The sequence below is a fragment of the Plectropomus leopardus genome, chromosome 14 (genome assembly GCF_026936395.1).
Source record: "Plectropomus leopardus strain MGB_pleo_1.0 chromosome 14, ASM2693639v1, whole genome shotgun sequence".
Lineage (NCBI taxonomy): Eukaryota > Metazoa > Chordata > Actinopteri > Perciformes > Serranidae > Plectropomus > Plectropomus leopardus.
Window position 1 is genome coordinate 5,154,625 of NC_142189.1, and position 17,527 is coordinate 5,172,151.

At 39.6% G+C, this 17,527-nt stretch overlaps 1 protein-coding gene across 2 annotated transcripts in view; it reads left to right on the top strand.

The window, feature by feature from the left end:
• LOC121953244 (protein jagged-2-like) overlaps positions 1-17,527 on the top strand; it is a 107,645-nt gene that overhangs the window by 13,280 nt on the left and 76,838 nt on the right. For both annotated transcript variants that reach the window (XM_042500225.2, XM_088087528.1), the window contains exon 3: positions 246-376. The gene's annotated coding sequence lies outside the window, so the exon portion shown is untranslated. The remainder of the gene's footprint in view (positions 1-245; positions 377-17,527) is intronic.

Below are 17,527 nucleotides of genomic sequence, written 5' to 3' on the forward strand. Positions count from 1 at the left end.
CTTTGAATTGTAGTAATTGTGCCTTTATTTGTACAGTTAATAACAGTAAACAAATTTTTTGTGTCATTTTCAAGATTTTTTCTCTTTTTGGTCTCTGTTTTTTTATTTTGACTTTTCTGTCCTCTTCCCTCTTTTACTTCTGCACAGACTCTTCATTATCTGTTACATCCCTTTTTTAAAAATAAAAAAGTAAAGGTGTTCAACCACCAGTGAAACTAATCTGACTTTTTCCCTACATTTTGTAGGCCTAATCCAGGACCCTGAATGCTTTGCAAAATCAGAGATGGAAGTGGATTTCTTGCCCCGCCTCGGACTGGAGAGCGTCTCAGCAGCAACGTGATACCATCTGAACTCCACCGATGCTGTGATCCATCCGGTACCTACGCCACACAAACTACACATCCTTCAAAAGTTGAAAAAAACATTATATTGACATCAAGAACCAGAAAAACACACACGAGAACAAATGAAGTAAAATGCTACACTCAATCTAATTTAAGGTCATCTTAGTTTTTTAGAATTCCTGGGCATGTCTGCTCTCTATATCACATCCTAATGGGGATTGAGAGTCACAATAGGTTGGTATAGACCTTTATGTGGGGGTCCCCTCCCTCTGAAGAGACATATTAACAGGCCTCTGTGACTAATGGATGTAGTGGGATCTAATTTAAAGCCAGGAGGGTATCAAATCCACGCGTGCACAAAGACATTAAAGGAAGTCCTCCGGGAGGCCGCAGAGTTTTGATCCCGGCCGTCTCTCGTGGGACGCCTAGCCGTTCATTATGTCGGATAAAAACCAGGACACAGCAAAAGAAAATACAGTACTCTGTGCCTCTGATGTCCCTGTAATTTATCGAACGATTCACAGTGTTTGTAGTCTAGAATCGTCATCAAGTATCATGTCTCAGACAGGAAGTGCAGTGGGTGTGCGTCTGTGTGTCGCACTTTGTTTTTGATGTCTGGTTGGGCAGATTACAGCTTTCAAAGAGTGGAGAGCTCAAAAGAAATCAGTCAAAAATGATGGTGCCGTTTTAAGATTGTTTTTTTAACATTCAGCAAACAGTTTAGCAATCTCCACCTGGCTCTTCTTACTAATTGTCGCTTGTAACCTGAGTAATCCGAGATTTCCTGATGGTTCAGGAGAGGTTTTTAATTAGCAGAATGTTTTGGAAGAGTTGTGATATGTTCTTGTTTCGGCTGTTGTTTTAAGATATGTTCATCCTATATCGGCGTGGGGATTGTCTAACTTGTGAATATTGTCAGAAATACTAGCAGTTTGCTTTGAAAATGTACGGCCTTAAAACGACAAATATAATACGTGGCTCAAGAGAGAGGCAGACCGTAGCTGCACATGTCGGAGGCTGTGCACCAGAATTTTTGATGTTTTGTGACCGAGTGAAATAGCGGCACAGTTTGGATGTGGGGGGACAAGTGCACGTCCCTCTCCACATTTTGAAATGCGCTCTAATTCAAGATGCTTGTTGTTGTCCAGGTGGGCAATTTTTAACTCATTACAGTCATGAAAATGGAGTAAAATAGTACAGAACTAAATTGTTTTAATAGAGTTTACCATTCCTTAAAATATATTGGAGTACAGGGCAGAGAGTGGGTGGCCCATGTACAAGGGCTATGTGCTTGCCGTAGTGGCTGCGGGTTTGATTCCAACCCGGGCCTTTTGCTGCATGTCATCCCCGCTCTCTCCCCCTTTTATGCTATGACTGTCCTGTTGAAATATAGGCTAAAAAAGCCCTGAAAAAAAGGTTAAAAATAAATAAATGAATAAAAATAATGGAGTATGCCAAGATCTGTGAGAATAAGAGACCAAAAATAAAGACTGCGCTATTGTACCTAAATTCCCCGCAAATTTTAACGTCACCTTAAACTCACAACTTTTGCCCACAAGAAATATTAGATTTTGACTTTTTATCTTCCAAAAGGATATCTTACTTTAAAAGGCTGCACAGACATTACTGCCTTCACCCAAATTACCACTGGTCAAGCCAAGATAAGACTGGTCTCCCCCGAATGACCAGTTTCAGCTCCTGAGTTGGCATATTTACAAATTACCAATTAATTTTTCTTAAATTTGGTGGCGCTGAATGTTGTAGAGCAAACATTATAACCGTTATGAGTCTCTGCCTTCGCTGCTGGTTGATGTGAAAGTGTGGATATTTCAATGAGGATAGTTTTTTCCTTTTAATGTCAAAGATGAATATCTCAAATGAAACCAAAACCGCCTTTGTGGACAAATATTATAGGGAGTGAGAGAGAAATTTTGCATTTTTGGGATTTTTGTAAACTGACCTTTTGATGACTTAAAATGACTCATCTCTAACCAATTCAAGTGCTGCTGTAAATTACAGGAGCACATCCATCAATATTGTCTGCAGGCTGTCATTCACCATCAAACGCTCCTAGTTACAATCTTATCATAATTCCACACACCTGCTTCCAGCTGATTTGAGCAGACTGTAAATCAGAGAGGACTGCAGGCCTCCACACGCTGCTCACTGCACCAAGTTGTAACTGAAGTGTCTTTGCTTCATTCTGTTATTTTAAAATGGTTTTGATTGGCAGAATATTTGTTTACATATTGGGATGTAAAAGCAGTGATGTATACCAGCAATAAAATGACACAGAATGGCCCCGGGGGGCAACTAAAAGATTAAATTCTGTATGAGGTTTATAACACAGGGACTTAATTACTTGCAACACATCCAAAATATGTAATTGAATTTGCACTTTTAAAATAAAATTAAAAAATAAATAATTATATATATATAGAAAGAAGTTATATATATATATATATAGAAATATAAAAAAATATAAAAAGGATATGAAAGAATATATATAAGTGCAGATATTTAAGTGCAGAATAAAAGCCATGTGTTTGTGATAAAAATAAAAAAAAATGATAATACATATACTACTGTTTAAACTGCACAGTGCAACCTGACTTAACAGATTTAAGTGCAAACAGAGCCCCTCGGCTAGTTAAATAAATAAATAGTCTGTCTGTGCATCATGTGCTTTACATCATGTAAAGTCAAAAGTGGTTTCCTGCTTCTCGGCAGCAATGTGCGTTGTGCTGGGTCAAAAAAATGGAATTATTACATCAATTAGATGTAATATATGGAGTAATGTTTCTGGATCAGTACCCTGTACCTTGCACAGATACTTTGGATGCATCGTACTGCTAGTAGTTGTCGCATTAACTTGATAGAAAATCTGCATGCCGGAGTATTTTCCACTGTGGTAACTTTTATATAAGATTTTATTTACTTTTCCCACCACTGATGACAGCTGGCATCTGCTGCAGGTGTCTGTGTTTGCACAGTGCATGATAGCAACTACTCCAGAGTTTAATCATTTGCATGTAGTGATGAACTGTAACCGTATTCTCTGCATGTGAGAGCCTGTGGTGTTTAGCGCAGTGAATTGTGGTCTAGAGCAGTTATGACTTTATGGTTTAATTGCTCCTCTGCCCGGCTGCTGCTGCTGCTGCTGTCGACAGCGACACGCCCAGCCCTTCCCTCTGCAGTAGGATATTTTCACAGGAGGTGGGCACCTGCCTCAGCTTCCTCACTGATTGTTTCCAGGACCGGGGGCCTCTATAGTCCTGACATTTTTTGCACTGAGGTAACGTTTCCTTGCATTATGGTCGCAGAATAGCTCCCCTTCTCTATTGTGCTGCACGTTAAAACTCCTTATGGATTCGTGAACAGTGATGGTGGAAAGTGGAGGGAGGGAAGGGGGGAGATTCCGGGGAATTCCAGCGGCATTCCTATCAGATTGCCTTCCTCACTCTTTTCTTTTTTCTTTTGGTATAATCAGTGCAGCTCTGCAGTGTCAAGGCCATGTCAGAGCTCAGAGCTTGACACACAATATTAGCAAAAACCTGCATGCCTTTGCAGCTCGATGAGCATCTAAATAAATGTTAATTGGAAATTTAAGAATTGAGAAAATCAAAGAGAGAAATTAAATAAGGATTCACTTGTTTTCTGAATGTTTTATCAAACTAAAGGGGCAGATGTGAAGATGATGTTTGATTGAAGAGCATTTTTTAAGCAGTTTAATTTCTTTCCAGTGGAAAATTTTCTTTAATTGGTTGAAAATTAAATCAAATTATTCAATTATTCAAGTGCTACCACAGGCAGACTCCTCTGACAAACAAGTGCATCTGTTGTTTTTTTTACATCCTAATCACACACTTTAAGTGAAAACACTAAACACTTTGCCACTTAAAGTATTTTGAGAGAATCACACAGCGACGAGAGTACGTGCTGCATCGAGTTTCAGAGCGATTAGACCAACAATCCTCCAACAAAGTGCAGCTTCTCGGCTGGAGATCCTTTTATCCAAAGGAGAAAAGAGACAAAAGAAAAACAAATAAACAGAATCAAAGTGTGAAAAGGCTTTTTATCAGTGTTGACGGTAAACAGAGAACAGAGAGCGTGAAGTCAGAGAGCAACAGAGATGGGAGGTCAGTCTGAGTGCTGTTGGGCTGATGACGGTCGGTTAGTTTACCCCGTGCTGCTTGGTTTGACTCGAAAGCTTCAAAGCTAAATCCCCCCGTCTTTGCTGCTTTCTAATCATCCAACCATCCGCTCATCGACCAATTCATCCGTCATTAACAGGACAAAGTTCTCTAAACTTACTTATGCAGTAGTACCACAATTTCAAAATATTCCAATTCTAGTAGTACGTTTTTTATGTGATGTTAAACTTTAGGTTACAACAGTCACAAATATTTATTTCCCAGTACTCTTGTTACAAAAATACAACCACAACATACAGGAAACCTGCATTCAGCATTAAAAACACAAATATTTCAGAATAAAATGACTTCAATCGGTTGAAGCTGCAAGTTTTAGTGTGGCCTCCTTTTCCACTTAGCTTTTAGCTGCCACTTCTGTTTTTTTTTCACATCAGGTTGCATTCAAGACATGTCCAAAGCTTAATATTGATTGTTTTAGCTACCTTTTGCTACGGGTGTACGATTCCATGATTCATATTAAATATTGACCTCAGTCCAAAGTCTCCAATTTGTTAGTAATTGTTAGTAATGTATAGATACATACATACATACATACATACATACATACATACATACATACATATCCACATTACAGCTTTGCTAAAACAACAATCTGTGTGGCCTAAGACTTTTGCACAGTACTTTATATATATCAAAAGCAAAAGTAGTTATTATGTAGCAGCTACAGAAAGTTCCTCGTACTCTGCTGTTGTGGCACATTTGATGCCAAAAGGTGAGACTCCTCCGGTGTTCTTCTTCTTCTTTTTCTTCTTCTTCCTTTTGCATTTAACGGCAGATGAGAACATTGATAGTTGTACATGCTGCCTCATCAGGTCCAGATGAATTGCAGAAAAACAAATGTCATCATGTTGTCAGATGTTTAGTATTAACTTGGCACAGAAATTCTGAGTTGTTGTGACATCCCTACTAGCTGGCAATCTAGAAGACGACATGATGAAAGCACTTTCTAAATATACTTTTCTTTTTTTTTTAATTTTCAGAGTATTGCATACATCATGTTTTTTTTAATCATGATCAGTTTTTTTTATATTGATTACAATCTTACTAATACAATCTTGATATGACTGAAACAGTTTCAAACCAGCATTTCATCAGGAATCCTCTTTTTGTTGTTGTTTTCTCTTTTTCAAACCAGAAAGTATATAAAGAAAAAAAAGAAACATTATAAAGAAACAAATAATAAAATAAATGTCACTATATATTTATATACACATGGTACAAATACACATACACACCTACACTCCTATTTTCTAGATATATTTTCATCATCATAATCAGTAGAGGAAGTACAAAACTTCTCTTTAGCAGGTTGGATTTATGGAGTTTTAAGCTGCTGTAAGTTCAGATATTTCTTGATTAAAATCATTATTTGATCATTTTCGCTCTGTTTTTGATATCTGACCAAATCAGATAAGTTCTGTAGTTGCCACTGAAACTTACGTAACCGACACAAGGTTCAACACTTACTTCAGGCAATTTATCTTCCACCTTAATATCAACCCTACCTTTCCTGCACGCACAAGTAAACTTCACGAAATTGCATCAGATAACTTTGAGTAAGCGGTGCAGCTCCTCGACTGCGACCGGATTGTTCCGTGTCCTTTGTAAATAATAGAGAAAAGCTAAATAAAGAAATAAAAAGCTGGCAAGGAAAGCGTTTCTCTTTCATAAGACGAGCCGGATCAGATCCAAGATCAGGAGGGAGGTTGGACAGAGGGAAGTTTTTGGAGGAGAAGGCCCCTGCTTGGATCAGCTCCAAAGCTTCATGTCTTTAGTTTTCCAGCAGTGCTCATGACGTTCATCACTGCAGCCTTAATTCATCTTGGCATTGACTCCTTGTTATATCACTTCTCTGATTAGCCCAAACACCACCGGCATGAAAATCCATGCCTCAGGAGCGAAAGTTGACGCATTCATGAGTTTTTGTCTGAAAGTCTCCAAGTTTGATGTTTTTTTTTTTGTTTTGTTTTCAGTATCTGTGAGTTCGCTTGGCTCTTCCACATCTGTATCGAACGTGTTTGTGTGCTTGTGTGTGTTCTGGTGCTCCAGAGAGCACACAGGAACATTTTCCCACTGCTCCGTGGAGCCGCCGTACTGTTGTCTCCAACCCGCAGGCGCGCTGGTCATTGTATTTGTGTCCTGTGTATCACTTCCTGCGTCAGATTGTGGATTGTTAGCGAAACAATGGTGTGTTTCGCCTTGAAAGGACACCTCAATCATTTACCACTAGGCTGTAAACGCAGACGTATACAGCGCTGTTACTCTGAGACAATATGTATTTTTTTCCCCTGTGCTGTCACTTGAATGCAGCCTAAGCCCACAGTCGACGTAATGAATCATAATTTAGATATGAGCATAGCAGTGATTTTTTTTTTCCTGCAACATCTACATACAATACAACAAACTGCAACTGGCGCTTACTGTGTTCCCCATCAAGCAGCAGGGCGCCAAGCTGCTAAAGCCCTCCCATTTCTGTTGATAAATAAAGCAAAAACAGAGATCTTCTCAAAGATAATAACGGCGACAATCTGTATTTCCAGTGAAAAGGGGAGATTTATGAAACAGGCTTATTTCCTGTTAATTCAGCCAGAGTGGGCTATCACTACTGTACTAAACCAGAAATATTCGTGTGAGCCAAGGCAAACATGCCCACCTCCACAAATATGCAGTCAAGCACACACTTGTTGCTCCTGGTTGTGGTTGTGGTGATGGTGGTGAGAGTGAAGCCTCTCCCGCATCCCAGCTCACCACCCACCGAGGATGTTGTGCATAGTAAAAGAAAAAAAAATCAAAGCAAAATAAAGGCCAGTGCAAGACTCTGTCAGAAAAACCCAACGTGTTTAGACCAAATGGCATTCTTCAGGTCAGGAAGTCTGACTTTATTAGGCTCCAACATGTTGCTGCTTCTGCTGTTGCACGACAGCAGTCATTTTAGGCAAGGGAAGTACTGTAACTTACTTTCTCAAGTACTCTGGCTATGTACAGTATGAAAGTAAAGGTATTTTAATGACATTTTACTTTTGATACATATGTTTTTAAACTCATGTCTTGGCTGTACCTGTTAGTCACTTTGTTTATTCAGCTTTAACATTCAACATGAGATAAGCCCAAAGTCACTTTCTGGAGAAAAGGTCTAATTTTAGCTTCATTACAAAATGATTTTTGACATTTCGTTCAAGGAAATGGTCTGAGAGTGGAGAAAACTCTTACTTTGTTACTAATTATTTCTGATTCTTAGGGTCATGCTTACTATAAGCATTTTACAGTTCCTCCGATTTCAGATTTTACTAATCAATATTACAAAATTTTACATGAAACTTCTACGATGTAGCATTAGGGCTTATAGAGAGAAAAAAACGGAGAGTCGAGTGGTAATTTTACAAGAAAAGCCACAACATATGAATAAACATGGAAAATTGCAACTTTATTAATGTAATATTATGGGTTTTTTTAAATTACACCTTTATTAGCGTAAGTTCTGACTTTTTTTCTCAGAAAATAACTAGGTCATTGGCTTGATATTATGATTTTTTTCTTGAAATAGTATGAATTTACATAGAATTACATCTGTATTCTCCTATTATTATTATTATAGGATATATTATATTATATTATTATTATTACAGTGTTTTCCCTTGAAATTACAGCTTTTTTCTTGTAACATAATTATTCATTCTCAAAACTTCTTTCTTTCTTTCGATGACACTACTACCTTGTTGTAGACTTTAAAAATGCCAGTAGTGCTGTAATTGAAACTATACAGCATTAATTTAGACTTGCAATGAAGAGCCTAATTTTTATTTTATTGTAAACTGCAGTGACCAAAGCCTCGCTATATGTGCTGGTTTTTTTGGGGGGGTTTGTGGAGCTGTGTTAATGATTTTTGTTGCTCTCTCTTGGATGTGCGTTGCTTATAGTCAGGCACCTGCTTACTACCTTTTTAAGAAGTCCTGACCTCATCTGCACACTGTCATTGACTGAAGGCTACATGCTCTGACACATCCTTAACACTAAAATAAGAAGAAAATAAGAAAATACAGGCAGAGGGCAGCGTTTCTGCAGATAAATACACCGCAAATACTTATTTTGGGTCATAAGTGATGATTGAGAGGGATTACTTTTGTGTGATTCAGTACATTGTTTTTTAAAGAAAATCCTGCAGTTAACCCTTAAACTTATCTTAATTCTTTGGGCCCTTAAGTTTAAACTGGCCACAGATGACAGTAAAAACAAAACAACGATCACACTTGTTTGAATTCAGTTCGCACAAAGAATTTCTTATTCACCTGTGAGGCTACCCACAGCCGCGCTGAGATCTTCATCTTTGCATCAAAGAATATATTGTGTTCATTCACACTCACAGTCCGTGGCAGCGAGTGGATAACAGTCGGAGAAAGTGGTGGTTTCTTCCCCCCGCTATCTGCTGGCACAGCAGAGGGCCATCAGATGAACGACACAAAGGCCGCGCGCAGATAAAACTCAAGAGACTCAGATCGGAGTGAGATACGGATGATGCCTGCCATCCATTCAAGTGGTAAATGTGAGGATTTGACACCTTCAGACCCCAGACCGCCTTGCTCAGACCTCCAGGTCTTTGTGTTTAGAGCGACATCAACGGGTCACAGAGAAAGACCAAAGTGCTGCTCTGTCCGCCCCCTCTGTTGACCCCGTGACCCTTCACGGCCTGCTTAAAACCTCTTTGAGACATTTATTTCCTCCATATTTGGATGTTCAGGACGTAAATATTTGATCCACGTGCTCACTGATGTGACACCTCAGGATGCAGGTAGCCTGGTCCGTACCTTTTTAAAAGCGTTCACAGAGTTCAGAGAGCCCCTTGAGCTTGCGCAGGTATTAATTTGCAGTGATTACCTGTAGCTTCACAGGACCTGCAGCACCTTTAGCCAGCAATCTCAGACAGGAGTCTAATTGACACTGTCTGTGGGGGGGGCTGTTGTTTTGTCCCTTCCTTTCAAAGCTGAGGGCTCCCCACCCTGCAGAGCTTAATGAGATGTTTACATGGAGCTGGGTGTGGGAACCGGGGCCCATATGCTGCTGTGTAAGATGACAGGGACCTGCTTTGTGTTTTTGGCCTTGTTAAGAGGTTTTAGTGTTGAAATCAGAGCCTTCGGCCTCCATCGACCTGCAGCGAGGTGAGAGACACTCGCTGCTGTCAGTCACAGTGCTGAAGCAGAATGGAGGAGAAGGGCTTCCTTTATGAAAACCAGATAAAGCCCACTTTGGTTTGAGCTTTTTGCATGTAGAAAAACTCAGGAAGCGTGTTTAGTTTAACAGATACACAACTTTTTATTTTGTTGCCTTTTTAGTGGATTTAAGAGCTGCAGGTTTCCCTGTAATTTTTTTGATTTCAGTGCCAACACAGAACCTGAGTTTTGTTCAGCAACTTACTTTGAGGAATATGAACATGCCTTTTCTACATAACCCTTTTTTATTTGAAGGCAGTGTGTCAAAAATGTTTGGAAAGTTACAGAAATTGGTGGTTTCACACTCCCAATTCCAACATATACAATTAGGGTATAGTCAGTCTTTTCAGTGTGCTCGTTTGCATATGCACAGAAACCCTTTACAGAGAGCTGTCCGTGAGGTGTAGGGATGAGAATGTCCATGCACCTCATAATCCGATTTATTCAAATTCAGTCACATTGTGATTATTAAATGATTATCCATGCATCTTAATGCATAAAGATTTTTGATTTCAACACACAATATATTTCCACTCATTGTGATAACTGAAAAACAAAGCATATTTAATGATCTATAATTAAAATAAACAGATGATTTTATTTGCATTATCTCTAATTAATACAAAAGTAGAAGAATGTAAACGTGACACAGATGTTTACGTCCATTAACTTTCATTATCCAGTTGATACAGCAGAGAGAAACACATAGCCTGGTCTAACAGAACGGTAAATTTATTAATTTTTATTTTATTTTATTATTAATTCAGCCATTTGGTTTTAAATTTCCAATTTGTGTTGCTGTCGCCATGATACCTGCAGTATTGCAATATAGGGAAATGGACAAGTCAGTCACAGGGGACAGCAAGCAACCGCCACAACAGCTGTGTTCATGTTTTTTTTCTGTGTATTTACAGTCTGCTACAAGCGCTGGCAGCATGATGAGGCACTGAGCGTCTATTCTACGCTAAGTGCTGCGTGTTGCCTGTTTTTTCCTGGTTCCCGAGAGTTTAAAAATATACAACTTTGGATAAAACACTGCAGCAGCTCACTTTGACTCTAGGATATTTTCTATCATAGCAACCAGACACAGTGAAAGCGTATGTAATGTGCTTTAAATTAGAGTCTTTATCATTTAAAAAGCAACAATATTACCAATAACAGCCAGACAGTAAAGTCAGGATAATTAAGTCATGCAAAAGGGACAAAAATTGGCACTAAAACCACAAACCGCACTGCTGAGCCGCCCTAAATTACTGCAAGGTAAATACCTTCACTGCGACAGCCCAGCTGATTTTCAACACGGAGACATAATCTTTCAGGAGACGGCTGTGATGCATCAATGAATCTTCTTTCCCCTCACCTCAAGAGGCACGCTAAGCACATGCTCGAAACACCTCGACTGACTCGTGTCAGTACGAAAGAGCAGCTGTTTGTCTCTGAGCTCCGTTCAGAGGTCGGAGGTCGCCATCCTGTCTCTGTGGATGAACCCAACTCCGTCCTCCTGCTCGCTGCTGGTGATAAAAGCAGTAAACCATCATGGCTCCAGTGTTATCAGACACACACCTTTAGTTTAGAGCTGCTGCACCTGCTGCTGCTCACACACACTGACCTCAGCTCAGAGGACCTGAACACACACCTGCTCACCTGCCACCTGCCCTGTGTGTGTGTGTGTGTGTGTGTGTGTGTGTGTGTGTGTGTGTGTGTGTGTGTGTGTGTGTGTTTTTGTTCATGGGTGTGGGCTGCTTATAGGGATGGTGTCGAGATTTTTGTGAGACAGTGTGTTGGAGTGTGTGCTGTTTTATTGTGTGTGTTAAGAGGAGGTGTGTGTTGTGTGGAGTTGCCTTTGAGGTTAAATATTTGTGGTTTTCAGGAGAGCTGTCAGAATTCTGCATAGGAATGTTGTTCGCTGGAAAATCACAAAAACGCACTCCCATTTCACATTTTAGGCTCTGATTCAAACTTTTAACCTTTCAGACTAAACCAGCAACAAGTGTCGGTTCATAAATCCTTCAGTCTGCTGAACCATCGCTGTGAAAAAAGATGTCTGTAAATATATCAGAAACTTATACCACGGACACTGGTCAGAATGCTTCACGCTTAGTTAAAGTGGTACATTGCTAATTTTTAACCAGCTTTGTATCATAACACCTGAATGAGGTCTTCAGGGAGCAGGTCCTTGTTGATGGAAATCTCCATGTTGCACTGCAGTGTTTCTCCTGAAGCCCAGAACAGATAAACCAAACTCTGGCTCCAGGATAATAGGGACAATTCTCGTTTTTGCATTTTGACATTTTTACATCAGCCACTGTTGTAAGAAGCCCATCTGCAATGAGCAGTGCTGAAGTAAAATTAATATTAATAATAAGCTTCATTTATAAAGCACTTTTCAAGCTTAGGCAAAAAGGTGATTCCCAAATGAGTTTACAGAATAAAATAAATGTCAGACACCCATGCATCGAAAACCTCCTGCCGCAGTCCTGCATTCATTGAGCTTTAAAGGGCAGACGGGTTTTACGTTTTTTTCTTTTCGTTTTGCTTGCATTGAACCATCGTTACAACTTCAGATTTAATCCACTTTAACCTGAAGTCTAAATGTAACCTGATATAAAATTAAACAGCTCACAGTCGTTGAAAAAAGACACGTAATCCCAGTTTACTGCATTGTAAGGAATGTCTCCACAGTCTGCATCAGAATGACGTAAACAGGGAAAATATGTGTGAGTGGGGGTGTGAGTCAAACACACACACGGCAGGACGAAGGTTAAAGAGGTGAATAATGCTTCATTTTGGAACGCCTGTTCCAACAGTTCGCTCGTGTGTGTCTGGCTGGTATGTGCAGAGGTGGAGAGTGCTGTCAGGTGATCAAACAGTGTTTCCACTGAAGGTGTGAGCGTTAAAGCAGAAGTGAGAGGAAACAGAAAGACAAAGACTGAGGTCAGAACGGGTTTCTACTTTCTTGAGCCTGTCTACCGTCAGACCGTCACGTCTTCATCAAATTATGACAGTCCAGTTAACATAAATTATTACCTGTAGGCCACGATCTAGAGAATACAGCCTGCTTGAGTCAGTATTCATATAGAAAGTGATGGATTTAAGGCCACATTTAGATGAGATTGGCACATTAAAAATGGAAAAGTATTTACTTTGCGTTTAAAAAAATCAGCGTTCATTTGATAACATTGTATGAACAATCATCGTGTACACAGATCTGCAAAAACAATTGAAAAGCTGTAGTGTGCATGCCAGGACAGCAGTTGGCAGTGTAATTTTGTTATGACATAGTAGAGAAAATCACCACACGCACCGGACGGTGAGGCGGTGATATCACCGTTTTACAGGATCCGCACTTTGCCAGTTTACTCGACCACAGAAGGGGCTGCATTTTTAAAACATTACTCTCTGGGATCCAGTTTCAAAAGTATCTTAACTTCACTATGACATCATAATTTTCTTCAAAAACGCTTTTCTGGCAGTTACTAAATGTCATAACTCCGGAGCAGAAGGAGAGACTTTTGGTCAGATACCGAATTTGTGACCATAATTTTGAAACTGTGCTGATTGTATAGATCTTCTGTGCTTTGTTTTCCCAGTTTGTTTTCTGACTATGTTGCCTGTTGGTATAATGCTTTTCAGTAGCCGACGCTGAAGTTTTCAGAGGTTTGCTGCACCACAGACAGACACGTGGACGCAGAGCAGACGGCGCTCGCTTGTCCGACAACATTCGCGATTACTGGAGCTTTGCTCCCAGACGCTGATCCACATCTGGGTATGACGCGCTCGTGCCAGACTGCCTGATAAGTTCCCTGACATAACCTGAGAGCTCCTGCTCGTCCAGACAGCTCACAGCTACTTTTTGACCCAGACCTTCACCCCACCCTGTGATGAGCAACAGTGATCAGTCAGAGGGATAGTCGCTGCTTTGGGAATCGAGCATCACACATTTGAAATCCTGCTGGGAACAGGAGTGTGAATCAGTTACCGTATCCACTCCCTAAACAACATCATTACGTATGTTCACATGCCCCTGAGCAAGGCACTGAGTGTGTGAATGTGAGTACTCCTCTCAGGAAAGTACCACCTCCCAGGCTGCTCCTGTAAATAAGGGCGCATTTTTATTCAGGTTGTTGGGTTATGCAAAAAGTGAAAAACTAAGACAATCAGCCATTCTGAGAAAACGATCCTCCACTGTGCCGTATTGTCGTTGAAAGACCACACAGGCAAGCCGCAACAGGACTGTCTAAAGTTTACTCTTTTGTCAGATAAGAGCTCGACTCAGTTCTGTTTGCATTCTTCAGGACGGGACTTGTAAACGTTTCTATGGCAGCTCTCTCAGCCCTCAGCCTGTTTTTGTGCTGTTGTACTCAACATTGTGTGCAGAAGCTGAGGGTGAAGGTGAAAGCGATTGTGTTTTTGGAGCGTATCCCTTCCTGAAAAGCCTTTGATTTTCAACAAGATCCTTGAAAAACAGTAGCTGCTGAGTCATAAAGAAAGAGGAGGAAAGAGATGAATGTTGGAAAGGGAAGTCAAAAAGTTCATTGAGACAGAAAAGCAAAGACTTTAAGACTCTAAAGACAGATTAGGAAACTGATACTCTGTCCTAGAAAGTGATGTTGTTTACATATCAGCAGAGTTCTGCTTTCAGCATTTAAACTCTACATTTATGAGGCTCATACGAGCAGAGATTCTGCAATATTGGCAGGTAAGTTTGAGGAAGTGAAACAGTTTTATAGTATAACAGAGGGAAGTCAGTGACACTCATGAGTTCAAAAAAGGGCTTTATTTTTCTACAGCTGGTCCTACATACATTTACGGTCAGCTATGATTTATACCCCTTTCCACCAAAATTTGCGTGTGCAATGTTATCCATCGTAGTTTGGGAGAAAGAAAATAGTTCTTACATGAAACGGCTCACAACACAGACTTTGTATTATCTTGAGTAACCAGGTCTTGATTTCTGGAAAGATACATTGCTGTTAGATTTTTAAATTTTTTGGCCCTTTGAGCACAACAAGCTGAATGCCATCTACTTCCATTACATTGAAGAGAAGGCAGCCGTCTCTGTGGCTGATATCTCCAACACTCTGCAACTCACACAGAAACAGTAATAAATGGCACTACAGATAAGAGAAAAAATACGTATTTTTGATTTTTTTTAAACCTAGTTGTTATTCGGGTTGTTGTGTTAAAAGACCTAACAACAGTTTTCAATTGCGCATTTGAATTTTTGTGTTGTGATGACCCCTTTGTCTGCACATGGAACTGGGATTATAACTTTGAGACAGGATTGCATAAGTCAAAAACTCTTTCAGTTTGGACCTCTCAACCTGAGTTATGAAATCAATCCTGTCACATATAGATGGTTTAAATTTGGAAAAGATAGATGCAGTTGTGAATCAGTCTCATATAAAGCCATCAGATTGACTTAATGAAGCAGCGAAAAGTGAAAGGGAGTCAGAAATCACTGACTTTTCCTGAGCAGGCCGGCACACGTCGGGCTGTGCTCACCTGCAGAGCTGACTCAGGATTTCTAACAATGACAGAGTGAGTCTGAATATTTCATGTCCACTCAGATTGTAAAATACAGTCATCAGAGGCACGATTACTTTAATCACCAGGTGTGTGATTAATGCGCAGGAATTTGTGTCAGTGGGATCGGTGCAGAGACAGACCTGAGCTTGTAAAGTGGTGCAGGATACGTAATGGAAGATATGTTGTAACTCAATCGACACTAAACAGTGAATCTAACTATATAAAGACAACAAACTATGGGTGCATCGCAAGTTCAAAATAGAAACCAAAAGAGAAACCAACATGTTTTAGATCTAAATGACTGCTCTATTTGAACATTTCCAGTCAGGATCCTCCTTTTTCTTCATTATGAATAAACCCAAAATATTTCAAAAACAATAACTTTTCATGCCCGTAGAGAAAACACTTGTGGATGGAGTATTTGAAGTGGTGCGGTGCTCGTAAACAACAGCATCATATCTACACTGCAGCACATATCAGATCAAGTTGTGTAGACTTCGGCAGGGCTCTTGTTTAGTCTTTGCTCAGCATTAGAGGCCCCAGCAATGTGAGATGGGACTTTATCTCCGGCTGAGTTTCTTAATCCTTCAAACATTCAACTGCAGAATATGAAAACAGGTTTTTTTCTGTTTCTACTCATCCATCTCCAAACCTAAAGTCAACAAGTACGGTAGATCTATACATACTGTACTTTACAGTGTTCTTTTTAGTACCAAATGTGCACATGCATGTTCATGTTCTCAATTTGGTCCAGACTGAAATGTCTCAATGACTATGGATGGATTGCAGTCGAATGTCGTACAGACGTTCATGGTCCCCTGAGGGTCAATTTTAATGGCTTCAGTGATCCTCTGACTTTTCTTCAGTGCCACCACGAGGTTGGCATTTGTGTTTTTTTTTGTGAAATATCCAAACATTTACTGGTTACACTGGGATAATTTTTGGAGCAGCCATTCATGAAAAGTCCCTTCTGGACTGCTCGGGGATTGTTTTGAATGATGAAGCCGTTTTAACTTAATAAGAAGTTAAAATCGGATGCTGCAATATTTTCATGCATCAGACAGAAAGTGTTACTGCAAAGTGTTTTTTGTTAGCAGTAACTGTATATATGTATAGATTATTTTATTTATTACAATTGTTGTGACCAAAAATGTTAGATTGCAAGGCAGCTTGTCTATACAAAATTGTAATGCATGTTGCAAAAATAGGTGATTTGTTTAGATTCTTTTATGTATAATTTATTCAAAACTGAAGGCAACTTCTCCCAGTAACATTAAAATAGCAATGTCATGGTTTTAATTGTTTTTCTACATTAACGTTACCACTATCCATGCATATTTATTCTTATTCCCCTAAGTTCCTTCAGCAGGTGCGATAGATGTGAATGCATCATGCACATGTTAGCATGCTAAGTAGCTACTTGTATAATATATTGTTTAAAAATACTCTACGTTCTTTTTGAGAAAACACTCCATATTGCAATAGTACCTCCAAATCCTTCGTAGGAGTGTCACACCAATACCAAAAGACAAAAGAGAATTTCAGAAATTGTATCGCTGCCGTAGTATTTAGGCAAACTATGTCAATATGAGAATTAAGGAATACCTTACCTACATGCTTTTGTTTGTTATTTTATTGTTATTGTTTCTTATTATCTGATGCACATAGCAGATACCAGTATAGTCACATTTTGATTTCCACAACAATCCTTTTTTCATTAGTTATGTATCTTTACATGTTTTGCAATTCATTTTTCATCAAATAGGCTAGTTGTCCTCAAAAAGACAAATATGCAGCTTTAATTTGAAGGAGTACATTGATTGGAAAGAACAAAACATGTACTGGGAACAAGACTTTTTAACAACTAATTTTTTAACAAGGGTGGTCCCGTCAGGATGGCCGTGGTCCCTCCCTGGCCATCCCTTAGCTACACTGTTGCTATAGAGCAGAGTTGCCAGCCCCAGCTTTTAGTAAAACATTATTCAACTGTTGTAGTTTTGTGTAGCACAAAGAAGCCAACTTTCTGTCATCAACCACGTTCTCTTTAAACACGTTTGGCTCTCAGTGAGGCTGATTACACAATACAGGTGTTGTCAGTCCCATCCTCTTATAAGGAAAGCAGGAAGGAGCAAAAATGCACGTTCTCTGAGCTCAGCTCATGTTGAGTTTAAAATAATAGTCTGCAAAACTGATATTTGCTCTGCAAAGTAAATGGCACAGGACTTTAATCCGAAAT